Raw genomic sequence first — 16882 nt, 5'->3', positions numbered from 1 at the left:
GCCACTCCTGTCTCTCTCTCAAGGGAACACAGAGCGGGGAGTCCCATCTTTATGATAGGAATCCCCACTCTTTACAGTAAGTAGTGGTGCAAGATTCCTCAGGGTGCATTCACACATAACGGATCCGCAGCGGATTTCTCGCAGCAAATTAGTAACGAGATCCGCTGCAGATCCCTGCCCTGTACACTTATGGGCAGATAAACTCGCAGCGGGGTTATCCCCCCGCCACCGGAGCGTATATATCACCTTCTCCACGCTCCGGCTTGCTTCAGGGCTCCCGAAGCAAGCTGGAGCAGGGAACAGGTGAAGTATACGCTCCCTCGGCGGGTGGTTAACGGGCGGACTGTAGACATACAGCGGGATGTGCATCCCGCTGCGAGTTTATCTGCCCATAAGTGTACAGGGCAGGGATCAGCAGCAGAATATCCGCTGCGGATCCGTTACGTGTGAACGCACCCTTAAACAGTTTTGGAGCTCCGTTCCATAGCACATGGTCCCATTCATCGAATGTGTGAATGCCCCCTAAGCCCCTGTGATAAATGTAGCACATTCTTAGGGCCCTATTACATGGAGCAATTATCTTCTGAATCAGACAGACATTGCTAAGTGTAATAAATGTAACAATCAGCTGAGGAAACACTCTAATTGTTGTCTTTCAACATTTTTTAAAAATCATCAGCTGCCGGCCACGCATTGTTACGTGTAAAAGTGATGTGTGAACAAGGGCTGTCAATGACTGGCCACGGTGCTGTCCTGTCTCTATTTGTATAAAGCCCCATCCCCTTTCACCCTGCTAGATTTACTAAGAAGTGCCCCAAAAAGTGGTTTGCTCAAAAATCTGCACGGTTCCTGTGGCCATGGCCACACTTCAATTATTGCTAATAACCATGCTGTACATAAACTTGCTTCAACATGCATATCCCCATGCACATGCTGTGCAACAATAAGGGGTACATCAGAAATGCTAACCACAGTGATTAATTTTGCGTTCACACTGAAGCGAGAAATCGTTCATCTTTCTCAAATCGTCGTTGGTGGTTCACTAAAAATTCGCAGATCGCTTCATGTAAACAGTCTTTCACGGATTCACCCTATGTGTGAGATAGGCTTAAGCGATCCTAAAAAGAATTTTTCCAAACAATATATCGTTCCTTCGAAACTCGTTATAAAAAAAAATTGTTACTTTGAAATTGTTAATCGTTTGATTGGGCGAATTATCGCTCTGTGTAAACGCAGCATCACACTTGTGTAAGGCTTCCCATAACATAACTATCCCATAACCTCCCATCATGTGGAGCCCATCAAAGGCCATGATAACACATAATTTACTCTTCAAATGTGCTCACAATAAAACAATATTTTTTTTACTGAAAATTCAAAGAATTCTGTTTTATTGTCTATGGGGATTTGCATCAGAATTAATAACCTTGCAAAATTATCAAAACAGGGTCGTCTTCAGAATGTGGCTCATCGTCCAACCTTCTCAGCGGTGTTACTTAGGTGCCGCTTTTACCTGACCTGCTACTTTAGTCTCCTAGCAACCATTAAAATAAACATCCCTCCCTTTCTTTTCATCTAGGTATAAAGGTTAGCTGTGAACCTCCCATTCCGATTTCTAGAGCGCCTCATCTTCTGTAATCATATGCTAATGAGCTGGCATCTGGTGACAGCTGCTACGTGTGGAAGTCAAATCCTAGTTAGCAACATTTGCGTCCTTTGACGTTTTGATTCCTTTTAAATTCTTAAAGACAATAGTTTGATAAGTATGCTATTAGCATTCTGATTGATAAGAATTTGTGGGAAGTCACAATAGATATGCATTCCTTTAGTATTAGGGTCTCATGACAGAAAAACATATAGATAAGAGACAAAAAAAATTATAAGACCTATTATAAAGTTAACAATACAAAAACCTTTTTAAATCAATATCAACAATGAATACATTGATAATGCATTACCTATCATAAGAACCGAGGCAGGGCTTAGCATTTGGCTTGCTGGGCAACTGCCCAGGACCTCCAATTCCTAGGAAACCCTCAGACGTGATGGTGTAGCATGTCAGCTTTCACTGCTCTGAAGCACCAGTGACTTTCCTAATAGCCTCTTCACTGCCTTAGACCACCTGGGACTTTGCCACTTACTATAGTGTAATTTTTGGACATTCATTGGCTATTTTATTTGGCCACTTAATCACAATGAAGTTGAAAAAATATCTGACAGTGCTATGTCACATGGTAGATGGTAGAATTATTTGGATACATTTGATGGATTTATTTGACCACTTTAAAGCGAACCTGTCACCAGCTAAACAGTAAATAAAACAAAATAAAAAAAAGACCATGGCGAAATACAGTAGTTCTTCTTTTTCGATACTGACTTACTCAAATATGGCGTGCAAATGAAATCATGCTTCCATACATTCTACAATAGTCGCATTATGTTGCTGATCAGTAACATCACGTAGCTATTGGCAAACACACAGGGGTTTCAGCTGCTTGTATTCCTAGGTGTGGAAAAAATTGGCCTTAAGCAGCCACAATTGTTTCTGTGAGGTCAAAATGCCCATTCTTGATGATATAGACATATATCTTAAGGCCCTATTACACCAACAGATTATCTGGCAGTTTATTTAAGCTAGGAATGGATTTGAAAAGAGGAGGGATCTCAGTCTTTTATTACCTGTTCTCTGTTTTTAGTCCATTGCTGGCTTCGGCTCAAAAAATCAGTCAGATAATCTGTTGGTTTATTAGGCCCTTAGTGTTCCAGAACTCTGGACTGCTCTAGTTCTGCGTACATGTAGTCCCACCTTACGCTGATGAATTAATCTTGTGCACTTGATAGTAACAATTGGCTGCTAAAGACTTCTTTAACCCTTTCTGGACCGGGCTAATTTCCGTTTTTGCGTTTTCGATTTTTCCTCCTTGTGCTTAAGAGGCCATAGCAGTTGCACTTCAACACCTACAAACCCACATGAGCCCTAATTTCTTGCATCACTAATTGTACTTTGTAATCACAGGCTGAATTTTTTGTATAAAATATGCTGCGAAACTAGATTAAATTATATGAGTAGTGAAATTGAAAAAAAAGGCAATTCTTTTTCTTTGGGGTGAGGGTCGTTTTTACGCCGTGTGTCCTATGGAAAAACTGACATGTTATGTATGTTCCTTAAGTCGGTACGATTAAAACGATATGAAACATGTATAACATATATTATTTGGTGGCTTGTAAAAAATTCAAACCATTGTTAACAAATATATGTTCCTTAAAATCGCTCCATTCCCAGGCTTATAGCGCTTTTATCCTTTGCTTTATGGGGCTGTTTGAGGTGTCATTTTTTGTGCTATGATGTGTTCTTTCTATTGGTACCTTGATTGCGCATATGCGACTTTTTGATCGCTTTTTATTACAATTTTTCTGGATTTGATGCGACCAAAAATGCGCGATTTAGCACTTTGTGATTTTTCTGAGCTAACGCCATTCATCATGCAAGATCAGGAATGTGATAATTTAATAGTTCAGGCGATTACGCACACGTCGATACCAAACATGTTTATTTGTAATTATAACATGGGGAAAGGGGGGTGATTCAAACTTTTATTAGGGGAGGGGGCTTTTTCTTAATAACACTTTTTTTTTTAATACATATACTAGAAGCCCCCCTGGTGGACTACGGGTATATGCTTCCACCTCTCTCCGCTCAAAGAAGTGGCATGCCACTTCCACGAGCAGAGTGCGGCAGCAGCAGAGGGACGCGCACTTTCCCATAGACAGGTTATGGCACACTGAGGCGGAAAATTTCATTGCGGAATTCTGTCTGATTTACTCAGTGTGAACAAACCCTTAATCTGGAAGTTTAGGTCTTGATGGCTACAAACTGAGACTGTAAGTTGCAATCCTCATTCTGTGAGGTCGCACACATTATGGCGTGGCATGTTCTAGATCCGAAATTCTGGAGAAAATCTCTGCTGACCATCATGACAGGTACACTTAAATGACTGTGGATTTATTTAAGTTTTCTAATGTTGCTTCACTATTTGGAGAGCCTGATTGAAATCTATTGTGGGTTTATTTGTCACCAGAGGTTATTCGTTTGCTGAAAGAAGTTGTCAAAGACCACACAATTTCTAATATAGCAGGATCCAAGCCACCTGAATTTGTGTAATTTAGCTGTCATTGCGCTCTATTCGCAGCATAACAGCAAAATAAAATTTTATAGAGAGGAAATGCAATAATAATTAAGCTTTAAACTATACAAATTCCTGTACTTTAGATCTTGCTGTATTAAATATCAATGCTACCAGATAGGAGATTGCTCCATGTGAAGCATATGAAGTAGAGGTGCAGTGAATTCATTGCTACCTGAGGAACACAAAACTGACATTTAGGCCCTGATAAATAGAACACATAGGGGGACATTTATTAAGTCCGGCGTTTTTTACGCCGGACTTATAAATGTCTCCGTATCTCCGGCGCTACGGAGATTTATGCAGAGGCAGACTGCGCGTCTGTACGCACAGCCGGAAACCTACGCCACCTGAAAGGTGGAGTAGGTTTTTACCGTATCTTTGAGTTGAAAAAATTATAAATCGCGCGGACTCTGAGTCCGCGCCCCCCCCGGTTCCGCCCCCTCCACACCTCCTCCCCGCCCCCCGGCGTACTCTGCATGAAGTGCTGATATGCGAATATTTTATTCGCAAATCGGCCATTTGCGAATAAAATCATTCGCATATCGGCACTTTACGCCGAAAATCATCAGTATGCCGGATAATGCATGTCCCCCATAGATTTAAAAAGTGTTCTATCTTTTATTCCATGATTGTGTATATGTGCCAGTCATCATCATCATAAAATTAACTAGAGAACATAATACCCCTAATTATATAGGACATACGTACCAAACAGGGGCGTAGCTAGGGGTTCAGCCTAGGGGGGGTGAGTGAGTCTGAGTGGGCCCCCAACCAACCTTACCCATAGGGAACCTCAGCAGGTGACAAGGCTTTCTGAATAATGAAGGGAATATTCTTCTACATTACTCATAGTGGATAAGGATAAAGAGCAGTGTAAGAGGCTTCTGTACATTTCACATATAGAAACACAAAAAAATTTAAAGTGCTTAAGATTAGAAAAATGTAGCTGCCTTCTTCCACAGACAGCACCACTCTTGTCCTCAGTTTGTGTGTGGTATTCGACTGAAGTGAATAGTGCCAAGTTGTAATACCACACACAACCTAAGAGCAGGGGTGGCGCTGTTTTGGAAGAAAGCAACTATGTATTTTTTCTTAATTCTGGAGAACCCTTTTAACCAGATTATCTTTGCCTAAAAATAATAGTGGTATAGGTAATAAGTTTTTAGACATTAAGGCTATGTTCACACTGCGTATGAGTCCGGGAACATACGCCCGCAGTACAGTTATGCTTCCCTAGCTTGATTCAAAGCGATCTGAAACAGGTAATTTACTTGGAAATCTTCGCCCAGCCCAGTAAACCACACAGAACCTTTTGGATCGAAAAATCAAGTTCAATTTGGCTGAAATAAGTACTCCGTACGGGACCGCAAGGAAATCCACGGCCGTGAGTTGGAACATTTCCGTCCTCAAACAATGGTCTTGTTCATTTTTCACGGCGCCGTATACGATCCGTCCGTAAGCTCATACGTAGTGTGCACTGTGCGGGCGTATATCGTATACTTTCAAGCGAACGCATCAACCTCAAAACTACGTGCAGAAACATACGCAGTGTGAACATAGCCTCAAAGGGGTGAGCTGGTTGTGATCATACATGTACAATCCAAGATATGTGATGAGCTGCTAGATATCCATTTCCTATCTATCTATCTATCTTCTATCTATCTATCTATCTATCTATATATCTCCTATCTATCTATCTATCTATCTATCTATCTCCTCTATCTATCTATCTCCTATCTATTATCTATCTATCTATCTATCTATTTATCTATCTATCTATCTATCTATCTCCTATCTATCTATCTATCTATCTATCTCCTATCTATCTATCTATCTATCTATCTATCTCCTATCTATCTATCTCCTATCTATCTCCTATCTATCTATCTATCTATCTATCTATCTATCTATCTCCTATCTATCTATCTATCTATCTATCTATCTATCTATTATCTATCCATCTCCTATCTATCTATCTATCTATCTATCTCCTATCTATCTATCTATCTATCTATCTATCTATCTCCTATCTATCTATCTATCTATCTATCTATCTATCTATCTATCTATATATCTATCTATCTCCTATCTATCTATCTATCTATCTATCTCCTATCTATCTATCTATCTATCTATCTCCTATCTATCTATCTATCTATCTATCTCCTATCTATCTATCTATCTATCTATCTCCTATCTATCTATCTATCTATCTATCTATCTATTATCTATCTATCTCCTATCTATCTATCTATCTATCTATCTATCTATCTATCTATCGCCTATCTATCTATCTATCTATCTATCTCCTATCTATCTATCTATCTATCTATCTATCTATCTATCTACCTCCTATCTATTATCTATCTATCTATCTATCTATCTATCTATCTCCTATCTATCTATCTATCTATCTATCTATCTCCTATCTATCTATCTATCTATCTATCTCCTATCTATCTATATATTATCTATCTCCTATCTATCTATATATTATCTATCTCCTATCTATCTATCTATCTATCTATCTATCTATCTATCACATTACAGGAGGAGATATAAGAGGACAATGATCACATGTCCTTTATGCATCAGCATCTTCTCAGCCCCGCCCCCTCATGACATCACCACAGGTCCTTCATCCACAAGAATCCTCTCCCGTTCTCAGCCCCGCCCCCTTATGACGTCACCACAGGTCCTTCCTCATCGCTCTGCAGGCTGTCTGCAAAAGAATTAGCTTTTGCAGACAGCATTAAGCCTCTGAGACCTCAGTGGGCCCCTGCCAGTGTGGGCCCAGGAGCCACTGCCCCCCCTGCACCCCCCAAATTTCGCTTATGGTACCATAGAATTATTTTATTGATATCTGAACTTCTATCATAACTCAATTATACCATTTCTGCTTCTTACAATTATTGTCATTGTCCGTAAACAATGGCCAGTTTCTAACAACCATGTGGATTTTTTTAAGTTAGAATTTCATGCCTTCTAACATGAAATTGGAAAATCTGGTATGAAGAATCTGGTAAACTGAGAAATCCATCCAACTACTGTAAGTCAGATGTGGAGCAAAACAGGCAGGGTGGTTACATTTAATGCGGACAAGTGTGCCGATACAGGACTACTGGTCTAGGGTAGTTAAAGAGACAGAAAGAGAGATAGGAATAACAACCCCCTTTTCTCCTGATATTGATATTAGTTGGAAAAGATAATGAAATAGAGGTAGGAGGAAAAAAAATAGGCTGAAAATTAGTAAATGATTATTTGTTGCAAGACTCCAAATCATAAAAAAAATAAAATGATTGTCTCTGGAGCCTCCAGGTATGGTCGCTTAGAAACAAACAGTAGAAGGAAAGAAAGAAGCAGGAAACAAGGTCTCCGGTATTACTGTACTATTCTGTCTTTTTTATTTTTATTTTCTCCATTTTGGGTCAATGATTAAAATGATATTTTATGTGTCAAAAGTTTGTAAAATTTTAATTTAAAATGGGAATTGTGTACTGGGGATAATTAATGTATACATGTGTACCTTCTGTGATGCAAGCAAACTAAAGGGAAGAAAATGGAGAAAAAAAGGGTGGGGGACAGAAGTTCTCCAGGGTTCGCCAGGTTCAGGCAGAAATGGTAACAGGTGAATTGGAAGGGCAGGCAGCAAATGAATAGAATGGTCAGGAAATGAACCAGATCAGAAATGCTCATTTTTAAGTATTAGGGTATTACTCAGACAGAAACTATAGATAAAGTGCTTTAAATAGGGATTGATGTCAGCACATCAGAGGAGATAGGAAACAGTCTGCACTGGCCCAATAAGTAGGCCAATACCAGCGTTTGCATGTGCAAAGTACCCAGAAGGACTGGGATGGCAGTGAGGGAGAAGCCACAGGGGAGACCTGCAGGCAGCAGGATCACAGCATGGGTTGGCATACATTCCAGTGGTTGCGGCAGTAAGAAAACAGACGTGTACAATGGCAAATATATTTTCCTCACTCACCACAGTCACTAATGTAAGCAAAATATCTTGCTGTGTAATTTTACAAATGAATCCTTGAACATGTTAATAATTCATACATCAATAATAGTGAATGTAGGAAGCTTTATATTACATAATTTTCCCCTTAAGAAAACTGGCCTCTTTTTAGGCTCTTTTCCTGCTCCCCCTCCTAATCACATAATTTACTCTAAAAATCAGCTTTCCCGTGGAATAAGATCACTTAAAGAGATTTTTATAATCTCTAAAAGTCCTTCTACATGGAAAGATATGTCAGCCGAAGGCCACAGCAAACGAGTGCCAATCAGCGAGATTGGGGCTAGTACATACTTACCTCGTGAACTGTCATCCGGCATCCTGTTCTCTGGATATCCTGTCGAGCCGCTGTGTCTTCAGGTTCTGCCCCCTCAGGCTGTGAATCTTTCTGAAGGAGGTGGGGCCTTAAGACAGCTGCTAGACAGGAGACCTGGAGAAGCTGTAAGTATGTACTGCTCTGTGATCTGGAAACTTACAGCACAGATATATGTAGTGTCCTGGTACGGATATTTCACTTATTGTTGTGTCACCCAGGTAAAAGGTAACTCTGTCAGGTGTCACACTAGGGGAAAAAGCTGCACTTTCTGCACTTTCACAATTTGGTGTCTCATTTTCCCCTAACTGTCTGTTGTAGGAGCACAGCTGAAGGTATGCCAAGGGTTAGCTGTGTGTTTCTCTGTTCACTGTTCTGACCAATGACAGGTGTAGGTGCCTCACACAGATCACAACCGACCATACTCTTTCCCTCTTTTTCTCTTACACAACACCCCTACATAAGGCTAGTTTTGGTAGGAGGTCTCCAGCCAGTTTTCTGCAGCAAGGAGAGACAGATAGAGAGTTGCTGCAGCGGTTTCTAGCCAAGCCCTGGGAGGTCCTTTGTCAATAGTAGTGAAGTTGAAGAAAGACTAAGACACAGCAAAAGATTTTCTTCAGTGAGAAACTCTGTTCACTATGCAGTGCTAAACCCACAAGTGGGGTAACCATCCTCTAGGGCAACCTTGTCTATGCAAGATATGCTTTCTCCAGATTTGTCAGGGCAGTCTTCATAAGGCAAGAGACTTATCCTCAGTAGGACTAAGCTGAAGTATCCTACTGATAAACCTTGGGAAGGTTCGAGGAGTTAGCAAGCCCAGTTGTATAGGCCTAGGCCTCATGCTATCCAACCTGGCACTCTCTGATCTGATTGGGCAAAAGGTGGTGTTCTATATATTGCTACTAACTATGAGTATGAGTATTCTCTTCTGCACACACAAAGTTGTATTCTCAGCAGAATCCAGTCAGAGTACATTCTACCTTAGAAAAGGCCCCCTGATATGGTCCCCTGAACCTTCTACTAGTCAAACTACACTCTACTAGGTCCCACTGCACTACTTCTTCCAACCAACTACCTCAACACTTCAGTCCCCTGCACATGCACCTAGTAAGCTACTCTGTGTTATGTTTGTGTATTGCACTGAAGCCTACAGTAAAGTCTCTGTTTGGTTAAGTACTGGACTCTGTTCTTATTTCCTCATGGGCATTCCTTGCAAGGCTCCAAGTTGATAAAGGCCCTGGCTATTTAAAAGGCCCCTAAGAGTTGTAGACACAATTGAATAACTGTTAGGGTATAAATGCAAAGTGTACTTTTCCTTTAGCTGATGGTGATTTCTGATCTTGTAAAATAGTTTTTAAAGCGTAACTGTCATTTCAGGGCCATTTTTCTGAAAACATTAAATATCAACAGTACAAGCGATTTTAAGAAACTCTGTAATAGGTTTTATGTACTAAAAGAGTTTCCTTCTGTACTGAAAAAGCAATCTCCCAGCCTCCCCCCTCACATCAAATGAAGCAGGATTTCTGTCTCCATTATGTGGCTATGGAGAGGGGAGGGGCTGTTAGGAGTGACTGAGCACGGAGCTGTCCTGCACAGCACAACACCCTGCAATCTTCTGTCAGTAAGTTCATAGATAAGCACTGACCTTTCTGACCCCAGAATCCTGCGGTTTAGGTGCCCAGAGAGTCTACAAACAGCTGATCTTCATGTCACCTCTTCCTGCTCCCTCATCTCCCTCAGCCCCTCCCCCCTTCATAGGCTTACAATGGAGAGAGCAGAGCCCGTCTTCACTGGCTTCTCTGTAATGAAGACGTGTTTGCCTGATAATGCACAGATAAGAAGTCAGGGGGGGAGGCTGGGAGATTGCTTCTTGAGAGGAGGCTTTTTTGGCTGATGAAACCTATTACAGAGTTTCTTAAAATCGCTTATACTACTGATTTCTGCAATAAAAAAAAACATGACAGTTACGCTTTAAAGTTTAAAACTATTAAACTATATCAAGCATATTAGGCCAGACAGGTCAAATGCCACAGCCTGGTAAGCCTTCTTGCTTTTTTCCTCTAAGCACCACCTGATGACTGTTGTAAAGAGCTCAGTATGTTATTCAAGGAGTAACTACAAAGTGAGGGCAAGCAAGCCTGTGGCACTTGTGCAGTTCAGCGCTGCATCCTTAACAGACATCCAACAGTGTCTGCAGCTCTCTGCAGCAAATATAGCTAACAAATTCAATTTAAGTATCAGGTTACTACTGCCTGTACAAGTCTATGAAAAAGGAATGGAGGAAGAGGAGTGGCTGGAGAAAACAAAAATAAGGAGGAAAACACTGCAGGAATTCTATCCCAGAAATCCTATCCAAGTGATGTATTCATGCAGTAGCTTACACTGCTCAGTACTACTTAATAATGTCTTCTTTGCTGCTGCTGCTGCTGTTAATACTACTGCTACTGATGCTATGTCATAGAGAAACAAGGGGAAGGATCTCTTGTTAACGATCAGTATGCAGTGCATAAAAGATATCATAAAATCTAGTCTTCACCAACTCAAAGACAACTGAAAAGTTGAGGTGATGGCTAGAGGAAAAAACATTGAAAAATTCTGTATGCATTAATATGAGAAAGAATCTAAAACAACAGTTACAGTTCAATTTTGCTTTAATCATAATGTACTGGCGTTTTACAAAATGTGTTATTGCATAGACATAAATATTAACCATTGTGAGAAGGTACAAGGTGTCATAGTAGATGACAGATACGTGTCACCGAGGTGCCTGGCCTTGGTGAAGTGAGCTGGTAGCTTTTGTCAGTAACCCTAGGTTACTGACACTTTTTGTTAAATAGTATGGCTGTTTGCACAGCTGATCCGGGCCGGCCTTTCACTGGAGCAGTCTTAGAGCTGGGTGGGATGACTGCTCCTACGTATTCAGGCCGGGTTTTCTGTGGCTGGATAGAATCCAAGTAGCTCAGCAGAGCTGAGGGTGTGGTCCCAACTCTGGAGTTTGTGGGACTTGCGGTGCTGGAGTGTGTCAGCTAGGAAGCTGGTGGGTGTCTGGAAGCTGTGCCATCCCACCTTTCCACATCCTAGCGGGTGAACCCGCAACTGAAAAGGACCTGTGAGTTTGTGACGTCCACTTGGACTTTATATTCTGTTTTGCTGAAGTCAAGCCATTAGTGTTTTAGTTTGCTGTACCTTCTATGCTGAAAATAAAAGGACTGCTGTTTGGCTAAACTGCATATTGAGAAAGACTTTTAGATTGCCATTTGAACTCACCCCCACACCATATATAATAGCCTAGGTGTGGTAAACATGTATCTTACACTATAAGTTAAACAAGTATGGCGTCCACATTTTAATGTGTGCTATATTGCAACCTGTAGCCAAAATCATACTAAACTTACTTTATTGTATGACAATACAAGCAAAAATGCTAATAAAAAATGAAACGGACACCAACACTCTAAAGGATAGCAAAATACCATAGGCAGAATGATCTATAGAGAAGCTGTTGCATATGTCTCTTTGTCTTCCTGTAATAAAATTTTTTGCTTATATTTTTACCTAATAAAAGGATAAATTTATTATTATATAAAGTGATCTTGGGACAATCCATAACATACAAGGTATGTATTTACAAATGGCTCTTGAGTGAGACTGCTACAGTATATATCCACCAAGCTGTCTGATCAGCTGGAGATCTTTACATCTATGGCTACCTTAGGTCGACACGCAGAAGTACCTAGATAAATAGATCTCACTTAAAAATGGGAGTCAAAATTAATTTACAAAAAAACCCTAAAATGACACTAGTGTTCAATATAGCTGATTGTGCCGGGCACATTACACTTATGACTGTATGTAGCTCTCTTGGGACATCTGTGTGTGGTGTAAAGAAATGGAATTATCTGAAATCACTAATATTTATTAAAAGATAAAAGTCACACTGTATTGATTTGTAATCTGCTGACCTTGGGATCATGTTCTCCATTAGTCAAGTCACTCGACATTCCAGAGTAATATGAAAAGTGATGATTGTGTGAGAGAGGTGACACATACAAATATACAGGCAAAAACACAGACTGTTAGGATATAGTTACATGGGATGGATTTGCTGCAGCTTTTTCTCATACATTTATGCAGGTAAAATCCACTGTGGCTTATGGTACTGTGCATATGGGTGAGATTTTATGCATCTCCTGTGTTTCTTTCTGATCAGATATTGACCTGCGGTGGGGATTTTTATCAGTAGTGGGTCAATTTCGGTTTCTTATTGTTCCAGAATGGAAGGAGGTGTTATATGGAAATTCCTTAAATTGTCTATTGATTCATATATTGATTTATTGACTGGCATGAAGCACCACCTTCTCTTTTTAAATTGTAAATTGTAAGGCGGAACATACCTCAATACTCCAAAGTAACAATTAGAGATGAGCGAACCATTGAAAAATATGATTTGTCACATTCACAATTTTAACTGCAGAAATTGTAAACTTCGCAAACCGCAACCGTCAGGTACAGTCACTTTGTTATGATCCATGCATAGAATGGCACTGGTACAGGGAAGCCGGTGCCGCGGCCCATTTTTTGAACCGCAGCCCAGTTCCCGTGTACAGCAGCGTCCTATCCACGGGTAACAGGCCAGTCTCAAGCACTGGAGACCCCAGCCCCTCTATGACGCCCCCCATTGATTCTAATAGTGGGGCAGGGATTTCTTCCTACTGGGGGCGGGCCACTTCCATTGCTTCAGCTTGGCCCGGTACCCATGGATAGAATGGTGCCGTACATGGGAACTGGGCCGCAGTTCAAAAAATGGACCACGGCAGCAGCATCCCCGTGGCTTCGCCGTTCTATCCGTGGGTCATATTAAAGGGAATGTACCCGATGGTACATTCGCTTTAAAGGGGTTATCCAGCGAAAATCTTTTTCTTTCAAATTAACTGGTTTCAGAACGTTACATAGAACGTCAATTTCTTCTATTTAAAAATCTTGTCTTCCCATACTTACCAGCTGCTGTATGTCCTGCAGAAAATGTTTTTTCAGTCTTTCACGGTGCTCTCTGCTGATTTCTCTGTCTGAGACAGGAAATGTCCAGAGCAGCAGAAAATCCTCTTAGAAAACCTCTATTGGGGTATGTGTACACTACAGAATCCTAACAGAACACCCCCATATCTCCGTTGCTCCCATAGGCTTCCGCAAGCGGAATCCGCGATGGGTGTTCCGTTGGGATTCCATAGTGTGCACATACCCCAAGAGAGATTTTCTATAGGGATTTGCTGCTTCTCTGGACAGTTCCTGTCCCAGACAGAGAGGTCAGCAGAGAGCACTGTGTCTGTGACTGAAAAGAAAACATTTCATGCAGGACATACAGCAGCTGATAAGTATGGGAACACTTGAGATTTTTAAATAGAAGTAAATTACAAATCTGTATAACTTTTTGAAACCAGTTGATTTTAAAGAAAAAGATTTTTGCTGGAGAACCAGTTTAAAGAATCAATACATATCTGTCTGCATTCCCCCTGCGTCCTTTTTCTGTGTCTTCAGCCACATGCTCAGCCAATAACTGGCTGTGGCGCTGTCTGATCTCAGTTTGTCAGTGAGTGAAGAGTGGAGAGTGATATCCCACTCAGCCAATCACTATCTGAGAACAGACAGCCACACTTACATCATATTGGTATGCACAGACTCACTGGCTGCTATGTGGACAGTTCTCCCAATGAGAATGTACCTGGCTTCCTTGACTTCCACAGGGATATTGTTCAAATAGATATCAGGACTCCTGATGTCCACTACATTGTGCCCAGCATAAGTGCTGTATCTGTGTCTATGACTTCACAGTTAACTGCACCAAAATGGGGCAGATAGACATCAGAACCGGATCATACAGCAATGAAGGTGGCCTTCTTTGTCTGATGACTCAGATTGTCTTTATACATTGCATAGACAGCTGGCTGCATTTACTTACCTGGGAAATAGAAAACACCACAATGCTGTACAGGAAAAAAGCAGATCAGCAGAGGCATTGTGATATTCAGAAAAATATGTAGATGGGAAACTTTAGGTCCTGACATCCATGTAAATGTTACTTTGACAAGTACCACCTACCTGAACATTGTTGCATCCAAAGTATACCTCTTTGTAGCACCTGCATTCCCTAATGGCAATAGCCTCTTTCAAAAGGATAATGCTGATTGATTGATAGATAGATAGATTGATAGATATTCTAATATATCAGAATAACAATGAGATTACAATGAGCCCACTGTAATTCCTGGTAGATACAGACAGTGATGGTGTTTTGTATAAGAACTTTACCTATTATACTATAACACAACGAAGCTTTTCATGGAGCAGTGTCTAGCAGGATCACCTCAGGTGACTGGTGCAGTGAGTCTGTGTTTGCTACATGCATAATAACTAACAACCTGCAAAATATGGATCCTAGAAGAGGAAACAGCAGCAGAGGATTGTGCCTGCAAATCTAAGGAAAGCCCTGTGACAGCTGCTGGGCATCTGTGGCAATCCCCCCACTGGCAGCACTAGCCTGCCATGTAGATGACTAATTCATGAACTTTAGTGCAGGAGAAGGGCGAGCAGCCTCTTGTCTTTGTAGCCGGCCAATGATTAATACTACACTGCCCAATGAAGCAAAGATGACAGAAATAATGAAGTATCTCATTAGGATCCTTACAAGAAGGTCAAATGTGGGTTGGCTTCCGGGGGACACTGCCTTTAGAGCTTGTTGTCAAAATGCAAGGTCATCCCTCCCCCCACCCTTAGCAATACCCACCCCCATTTCTGTGTTGCATGCAGGGGGGGGGGGCATCTTCTCTGCGATAGTCACTGTTGATGTTTTGTGAACGAGGCTGAGAGGCAGCTGATCACTATCAATCAATGCGGAGGCCAGACTAGTAACAAGGAGGAGGGAGTGGAGGAGGGGAGACACCGAGGGAAGGGAGTGACTGCTCCAACTCCTCAGCCTCATTACACTTGTACTCTCTGCAGCAGGCAGCACACAACTAGATCTCACAGGGAATCAGAGCCAGCACAAAGCCATACAGGTTAGTAGTCATCTACGGTCTATGCAGCGATATAGAGCTGCTCCAGCCCCAGCTCTGCAGCCCAATCCTCCTCATTGAAGGGAGAAGAGCAGTGTGGTGCTGAAGGGGCAGTGTGGTGCTGAAGGGACAGTGTGGTGCTGAAGGGACAGTGTGGTGCTGAAGGGAGAAGAGCAGTGTGGTGCTGATGGGACAGTGTGGTGCTGAAGGGACAGTGTGGTGCTGAAGGGTCAGTGTGGTGCTGAAGGGGCAGCGTGGTGCTGAAGGGGCAGTGTGGTGCTGATGGGACAGTGTGGGGCTGAAGGGACAGTGTGGTGCTGAAGGGACAGTGTGGGGCTGAAGGGACAGCGTGGTGCTGAAGGGACAGCGTGGTGCTGAAGGGACAGTGTGGTGCTGATGGGACAGTGTGGTGCTGAAGGGACAGTGTGGGGCTGAAGGGACAGCGTGGTGCTGAAGGGACAGCGTGGTGCTGAAGGGACAGTGTGGTGCTGATGGGACAGTGTGGTGCTGAAGGGATAGTGTGGTGCTGAAGGGGCAGCGTGGTGCTGAAGGGGCAGCGTGGTGCTGATGGGACAGCGTGGTGCTGAAGGGACAGCGTGGTGCTGAAGGGACAGTGTGGTGCTGAAGGGACAGTGTGGGGCTGAAGGGACAGTGTGGTGCTGAAGGGACAGTGTGGTGCTGAAGGGACAGAGTGGGGCTGAAGGGACAGTGTGGGGCTGAAGGGACAGTGTGGTGCTGAAGGGACAGCGTGGTGCTGAAGGGACAGAGTGGGGCTCAAGGGACAGAGTGGGGCTCAAGGGACAGTGTGGTGCTGAAGGGACAGCTCCCTGCTCCCCCTGCACAGCAATAGGGGGAAACTTAGTTCACTACACAGCCCCTAACCCTGAGCCATTGTAAACACTCTACAGGATCACTCACTAAGTTATGACATCTCAGTATACTTACCTGCAGTCCCATGCAAAAGCACACATCAGTAATGATCAGTTTTATCAAGTGACAGTATATATGGATGTGTAAGGTATTTCTATTGTAATAGGGATATATCTGTCCATGGTATACAGCTTTGGTTGCCTTATGGCGAGGTATATAATAGATGTAGGGTTTGTATATACAAACACTCCTTAGTGTTATAATGCGAATCAGGACATGTGCTAAAAGTCCCTTTAAATCCCTTGTGCTACTATAGTGTATTCAACACCTTCTCATGTGTATGCTAATGTTTACCTTCAGAGGAGCCCCCTCAGTACATTACTAAATGTTTAGATTGCCCACCTGCTCAGCATCCTAACCTGCTTTTACTTACCTCTTCAAA

General features: G+C 42.1%; 1 protein-coding gene across 2 annotated transcripts in view; it reads left to right on the top strand.

Annotated features, from left to right (window-relative positions):
- The window catches only part of CPLX2 (complexin 2), a 126840-nt gene that overhangs the window by 66818 nt on the left and 43140 nt on the right, over positions 1-16882 (top strand). The window contains exon 1 of one of the 2 annotated variants that reach the window (XM_069954575.1): positions 15510-15573. The exons of the other annotated variant lie outside the window; for it this stretch is intronic. The gene's annotated coding sequence lies outside the window, so the exon portion shown is untranslated. Of the gene's footprint in view, positions 1-15509; positions 15574-16882 lie in introns of those variants that run through there. 2 annotated transcript variants of the gene reach the window in all.

Source organism: Dendropsophus ebraccatus, chromosome 1 (genome assembly GCF_027789765.1).
Source record: "Dendropsophus ebraccatus isolate aDenEbr1 chromosome 1, aDenEbr1.pat, whole genome shotgun sequence".
Taxonomy (NCBI): domain Eukaryota; kingdom Metazoa; phylum Chordata; class Amphibia; order Anura; family Hylidae; genus Dendropsophus; species Dendropsophus ebraccatus.
The sequence above is the reverse complement of the archived record's forward strand: the minus strand, read 5'-3'. Positions and strand labels throughout refer to the sequence as shown.